At 33.6% G+C, this 7880-nt stretch overlaps 1 pseudogene; it reads left to right on the top strand.

Moving 5' to 3' along the window:
• The first annotated feature begins 803 nt into the window (after positions 1 to 803).
• On the top strand, positions 804 to 5550 carry LOC141718713 (sorting nexin 2B-like; annotated as a pseudogene).
• Positions 5551 to 7880: the final 2330 nt, after the last annotated feature.

The raw sequence follows: 7880 nt of genomic DNA, 5'->3' as shown, positions 1-7880 counted from the left end.
ATTTGGTTTGCAATTTTAACGGTCAACTAATACTTTGACTAATACTTCTCAATAGTGTTTAGTCTGATATTGATGTTTTTATTTTTTTAAAAATATTTTTGAATGATCCAACCGTAACGATATCAAAATCTATATATTTTAGTAATATGATTAAATTTTAAGAAAAGAATAAATGTATTTCATTTGCTATTTTAACAGTTAAATAGTTTTTGACCTGTACTTCTTAATAATGTTTAGTCCCATATTAATATTTTGATTTTTTCAAAATTATTTATGAATGATCCAACCGTAAGGATATCAAGATTTATATATTTTAGTGATATGATAAAAATTTAAGAAAAAATAAATGTATTTATTTTACTATTTATTGTCAACCAATATTTTGATCCTAACCGTAGAATGTTAAAACGGTTAAAAGAACATGTTATAGGAAAAATTTCAATATTTTTAATTAATATACCTAATTATTTTAACAAAAAATTTTTAATTTAACGTAATAGAAAATTTCAGCGCATGCCAACTTGTGGTATTTACGATAAAATATCGATCAAAATAATGAATTCAAAATTTTCTTTAAAATAGTGATTTCTCAAAAGTAAATTTTAAAATTTAGAATATTTATATTATTTGTAAAGAAAATATTAGTTAAATATATATGTCCTATTAAAGTAACAAATTATATAATAATAATAATTATAATAATAATAATAATAATAGTAATGATAATAATAATGATAATAATAATAATAATAATCATATTTAAACAGACACTCCTAACACTATGCCATAAGTGCACATAGGCAATGGTTTTTATCCAGCGTTGCACGAAAAGCGTTGCATTATCAAAATTTTCATTTTATTGCAACACAGTGGTGAAAGCGTTGCATTACATTGAAGCTACCGTTACTAATAACTATTAGTGTTGCGCAGCATGCAACAGTAGAGGTCATAGCGTTACATTAGATATTTTTTTATCGTGTGTTTATATCGTGTATTTTTATAATAGTCAAATTATGGTCAACACGGGTTCCTTGTAGATTCTTGTCCCGAATGATTTCTATTTTTTTTAAAAATTCTTGTTCGACAATTCAATTATACAAATAATTGTTCCGATTAATTTTATCATTGTCGTGTTATTTTGACATATATTTTACATTAGTTATAAAATTTTCATATAATATTTAAAATTGTAAATATTTAATAAAAAACTAGAAAAATAATTAAATGACGTTGAGACACAGATCTGCACACTTTCCCAGGCCAAAAAATTGGGCGGCTATTTTCCCCTTAACAAAAATTCACTATTTCTCTCTAAATCTGAGCTGATACTCAAAAATTAAAATAATATTAAAATAATTTACAGAAAAGCAACAACATATTTATCAAAATAATTAAGAAATTATGATTGTAAAGACTTAATTAAGTCAAGGCCCAGCCCATTAACAGACAAGCCCTAAAAATTTATCATTTTTATATAAAACCCTAACAAACATAAATCATTAGCAGTGGCCGCCTCGTCTTTCAACCCCTCTCTTCACTCAGATCTTCACACCCCTTCTCACCTCCTCCATCCTCTCCTCCGCTCACCTTCTTATTATATTCTCATACACATCTCGATCCGAGATGTTTAGAAAAAATTGAGAAATCAACAACTTAATCCGTACAACACGTTTCTCGAACCGCCTTCGTATGCTGAAGCAATATTTCGATCGTTCGATGGAGAAGATAGCAACGGAGGAAGTGGAGTCAACGGTCATGATTTGTTCGTAACTTCGACTTCACATTCCGGAGCGGAGTATGTGCGAATCACGGTTTCGAATCCTCAGAAGGACCAAGACGTGTCAAATGGGAAGTTTCCGTTGATGAGGACCACGGATGTGGCATCGAGAATGCTGGATGGGGCGGTGAAGTTGCCTTGGCAGTTGTTTGGGAGAGAGAGTTTGCAAGGGAGTGCGGTGGATGTGAATGAGGTTGCGTTACCTGCGAAAGGAGCGAGGGATTTCTTGAGAATTTTTAAGGAGTTGAAGAAGTCGGTTACGAATGATTGGGGTGCGGTTAAGCCACTGGTTGTGGAGGAAGATAAGGAATTTTTGGAGAGGAAGGATAAGTTGCAGGATTTCGAGAATCAGATTAGTAATGCTTCTCAGCAGGTCTATTGAACTCTTTTGATGTAAATTATAAATTTTGAGTGCTATTTTTTTCGGTTTATATAATTAATAATGTTTCTCGATTCAAATATGTATTGATATTTTTCTGATAATTCTGATCTAGCGAGACCATTTTGAGTTGCGACATCTCAGACTTGATTGAGCTTAAATGTATGTTAATCAATTTCCTAGCTCCATACAATAAAGGAAATATCGATATTTTCCTCGGTGTTATATGTAAATTTGTAATATTTATTACTGTCATGTTGTTGATTTAGGTACTAAAAATATGTGTAATGAAAAGGGAAGTATGCTATTGATATGAAATTAATTAATTGCAAGTTGAAATTACCCAAGGCTATCTACTTATAAATCCAGTATTTAATATGATCTTGCAGGCTGAAACTCTTGTTAAAGCTCATCAATATATTGGGAAGACGATGGGGCAACTGGGGTTGGCTTTTGTCAAGCTAACGAAGTTTGAGGCGGATGAGGCAATGTTCAACTCTCAAAGGGTGAAATCTGCCGACATGAAAAATGTGGCTACTGCTGCTGTCAAAGCTAGCAGACTCTATTGGGAGTTGAATGCACAAACTGTAAAGATTCTGGTAAGTTACTGGATTGTTGTACTTTCCCAGACTTGAATTGCTAACTTTTATCATGATCCTTTCTCTTTTCAAGCATCTTGTTCCACTCGAAGTGCTAGATATTTATAGATGCTCTATTCTTATACGCCAGGATAAGCTTTATGACTATCTTGGGGTGATGTTGGCAATTAACAATGCATTTTCTGACCGCGCAAATGCTTTGTTGATGGTGCAAATCTTTTATCCGAACCGGCCTCCTTGAATGTAAGGATGGAAAAGCTTGAAGCTGCTTCATCAAAGATTTTTTGTGGTGACAGGTCTAGAATTCGTAAAATAGATCAGTTGAAAGAAACTGTAAGAGTAACAGAGGAAGCTAAAACCTGTGCAGTAAGAGAATATGAATGGATCAAGGTAACATGTTCTTCCTTCTAGTGCATGTATTACCCGAACACTTCCCAAATTTTAATGATACCAGTTATCCATAAATTCTTTAACTAGTTTTTCAGCTGAGATAATATATTCTTTAACTAGTTTTTTCCTTCATCCAATAACAATCATTATGAAAAACTGAATACAATAAGAGGGTCTTGCACTAAGAAAAATAGTTAATTGTGTGTGTCCTTAAGTGGATATTAGAACTATTTCTTCAATTACTTTATAAAGTAAATGTGCATAAGCTTTGCCCTTACTTGAGTTATGCTGACAAATTAAACATAGAACAATTATTCATTCTGTTGAATTGGATCTTGATATTCTTATAAACGAGGACTTAATTTTTTTACCAAACAAAATATAGTTAGCAGTACATAGTCACTCAGACTTATAGCTTAGTATGTAGCATAATAAGCGACGAAGAGTTAAGAACCTCATATTTTTAGAAGCAAGCAAGCAAACAGAATATGATGAAGTACTTAGCAAAAGTATACAAATTAATTAACACGAAAGGAGCATAAATATGCAACACTGAGTATATAATAGAAGCTGAGTCGTTCATGAGCAATGGGATCACCAAATTCAATACCAGTAATCGTTATTTAGAAACACTGAATATAAGTTCTAGGGTCTATTATTTGATTGTGGCTACCAGACTGTGGTGGTATGTTATGGATGTTACTGCTAGCGACATGGGAACATAGAGTATATCCATGCAGTCCCTTAACCACTTTTTATGGTTCAATTCAATTAGATAACAAGGCCACCTGGGTTACATGAAGCTTCCTATCTATACTATGACATTTTTGTTAAACTTGTTCTAAACTGTATATTTGTGTTGTATTTGCAGTGCTTGCCTTGCAGTGCTTGCCTATTACCATCGACGTTGACACAAATAACCAAAAGTTGCTAGATGATGAGTTTATTATTGGGCTCAAAGAAAAGAGGGCAACTGGGCAGGTACTTTTATCTTCTTTTTTGTAATTCATAGATATAATTACTTGCGGTCTACAACTAAAAACTAATTTTGTATGCATTCACCTGCATCAAGGAATTTGCCGAGCTTTTGGAGGAGTTTATGTCTGCAGTTAGGCAGAACTATGGAGAGAAAATCCTCATACAGGTCTGTTTGCAGTTTCAAACATTTAAGCACATAATCGATTTTTATATGTTATAAATTCTAATCATTTGACATTGATTCTCAGTTTGAAGATCAATCTTATGGTTGATTGATAGTGATTAATAGTGATTTATAAGTTTTCAGGGTCAATCTGAGAGTTATCACGAGTTGATCGGGATTCTGCCCAATATTGAACGCCTAGCACCAGAGGAAGTGGCCATGCTTGTGATAGGTTGAGTGTTTTTGAAAAGTATATGCACTAAAATATGTAAACTTTATGTCCTCTTATTACTTCTGTAAAGGCTTACCTAATGTTGTTTTATAATTTAAAAGACAAGTTTGAAAGCCCTGTCTGGAGCAGTTTCTTACATAGATTTTGATCACCACAAAATGCTTCTTTCTTCTGTAAGTAATAGTGCATTAATATTTTTGCTCATTTATTTTTCCATTATTTTTTTAGGATTTTAGTTTTTTGGTTGTTAAAGAAAGTTTGTTACCTTCAGATAAGTGGCATGAGCTTGTGGAACTATGGTTTAGATGTGCTGGATGTATTGGTTGAGTTGGTTGTTTCTTTGGTATGTAATGTTACTCACTATACAATAATGATTATCATTGCTTGTTCTTATCAAGGATTAGTTTTGCTTTTACTACATTGTAGGCTGCAGTGAGCGGAAAATACCTCCATCGATGCTTGGATATGCTTGTAAGAAATTTTGTGCCGCCTTTATCTTTCCTTAGGCTATTACAGCAGCCACGTGGTCTTGCAAAAAAGGAGCAAGTTCTTTCTCATGTGCATGCTGCTCTAAAGGAAATTGCTGATTTAGGTCCCCTCGCACCACTGAGATTGGAAAAAGTAATCAAGGAGAGGATGCCCCACAGATCCTCAATGCAACCTTGGATTGTAAGTTTACTTCATCCGCTTCTCGTCTTTTTGGGGACATGCTCCTCCGTAACGTTGGTTGGAAGTACAATTTTTAAGCATGTCTATGTAAACTATATGGCACATTATCGATTTGTTAATTAGAAATTTAGAATGAATTTTGTTTGGTCTAGTTGCAAGTTGTTTCAAGTAATTTGATTAAAGGAAATGTCGGGGCCTATATTGGCTCCAAAAAAATTTACCTTTTGAGTCCAGTTGCTTTTATAGTTGTATTAAGCTTTTTGTTTTAGTCTCTCTTGGCAGATAAATCATAAATCTTTTACGCTTTGTACACTATCTGTTTTGCGTCTTTTTGGGGCAAATGCTCAATCTGTTCCTAGGTAGAAGTACATTTTTTGATGCATGTTTTTATAGCCCATAGCTCGTAATAAATTCTAAAAATGAAATTATTGACTTTATTGGTTGGGTTTAATTGCATTATGTTAAATAAGTAGTAAATTAATAATGGATAGTTTAAGGCCCAAATCAATACCATAAGATTGAGTGATTGACCTGTTAAGTCAAACTGCTTTCACTACTTAAGTTTAAGGCCCAAATCTTTTTATTCTTATTCTGTTCATTTTTATTTTCTAGGCTAAAGTTCCATTTAGCTTCATTTTGATGTACTTTTGGTGTTTTAAATTTAGAATTGGGCGTATGTTTTTTAGTATTTTTTTGTATGTTTAAACCTTGTTGGATTCCTGATATGGTTGTTTTTGTTGGATGCCACTTATGGCAGGTATCATGTAAAAATAGACCAATTATCGCCAATTTTTTATGTTTTCTAGTGTTGCATATTCCATAGTATGATGTTGCATATTGCTTTTCACTGTGTTACATTTGATTATAATATTGTTGCAATTTAAAAAAATGGGGTTGCATAATGTGGTATATACTGTTGCAATTGAATGAAAATAGTGTTGCATATGCATCAAAATGGTGTTGCATAAACAATGTGGGCCCCATATATGACGTGGCAAAAGGGGCCCATTACTGATGTGGCATTGTGGGCCCCACATGCTGACGTGGCAGGATAGGACCCAACTGACATGGCGTGCTGATGTGGCGTGCTAACGTGGCATGCTGAGGTGGCTCTAGGGACCCCTTGTTACTGATGTGGTATCTGATGTGTCAATTGCCACGTAGGACCAAGTGTACTATGATGTCAGGTCTAATGCAACACTTTCTGTTGTTTTCCAATAGGTGATTTACTGTTGCAAAATCAACCTGATGCAATACTTTTAAGTGTTGCACAAAATGTTGCATTAGGTTTCTACGACCACTTCCACATTGGCAACCCCCCCTTGGTATTTCCTATTACCTTATACAACACCAATTTTGCCTTATGCAACTGTTTAGTAGGGGTTGCCTATGTGCACTTATGGCGTAGTGTAAATTCGACTACATGCGATTGTATTTAGAGCCCCGTCAGCGAACCGCGTGAATTATATCTAACAGACCAAATTCAACTACTATCACAACAATCCAACGGTTGGATTTTTATTTTATAAAAAAGATTTATATAAAAAAAATTAAATTAAATAAACTAGAAATAAAATTTATTTAACTAACTCTCCTATCCCCAACCCAGTCACGCCGCTCACCGTCTCTTCTTTTCTCACGGTTCAACTCCCTCCGCCTAACACTTTATACACACTTTTCATCCAGTAATTTACATACATATATGGTAAAAATACTCTTCTCCCCAACAATCACCACTACCGTCCCAAACTTACCTATAATCACCACTACATTTAATCATCACTATCATCCCAAACTTACCCACCCCTTTTTCACAACCCATCCCGAACCCACCAGATTTGAACCTACCAAACCCAAAATCTTTCAAAATGAACCCGATAATAATTAGAAATAGCTCTCTGGAGATTAAGAATGGTTTCCGTTTGCGTTGATGGTCAGCAACCGCATGAGACGGTAGTTCTTAGACACATTGAATGAGGCTAATAAAACGGGTGATCTAACAAATAATAGTACTGGTTGGTCCGACAAATATTAGTGTTGATTGGTCAGATGTGATAATTGTTATAGATTTGTTATGAATGCACGAAAGTTGTATGATGAAAGTACTCAAATGAGTTTTTTGCTAGTTTTTTTGACATTTTGATTTTTTGGGGTACTAGGTTGAATGGGATGTTGTGTAGTTTGATGCAGATAATATGTTTTTTAAAAGGCTTGCCGGAAACTAGAAATTTTCCGATTATGGTGAGGTATTTTTTTTTAAAATTTGGTGTTCCTTATTTCGACCGAATGTGGATGTATTTAGCACTATGTTTTCGACCATATGTGGTCGAATTTATTTTTTTTAGGGACTATTAAAACTTTTTCAAAAAATTAAATTTTTTTTACGGGATTTTAAAATCTAAATTTGATAGAAAGTAGTTGTATTTAGTCGGTTGTATTTAAGATGTTGTATTTAACAAGTTGTATTTAGCCGGACATATTTAGTATAAATACGAACATTTTACTAAATATAACTCGAGTATTTACAACCAGACCAAAAATCGGTCATATTTCCGGACCAAAAACCGGCTGTATTAAGTTAAATACGACCGGATCCGGTTGTATTTAGCTAAATACAACCATTTTTTGGGCGGTTACACTTGTTTTATGGAATTCAAAAGCGGTTCCACTGAGATATCAAATATCAAGTTTTG

This window comes from Apium graveolens, chromosome 4 (genome assembly GCF_009905375.1).
Source record: "Apium graveolens cultivar Ventura chromosome 4, ASM990537v1, whole genome shotgun sequence".
Lineage (NCBI taxonomy): Eukaryota > Viridiplantae > Streptophyta > Magnoliopsida > Apiales > Apiaceae > Apium > Apium graveolens.
Note: the sequence above shows the minus strand (reverse complement) of the source record. Positions and strands in the feature narration are given on the sequence as shown.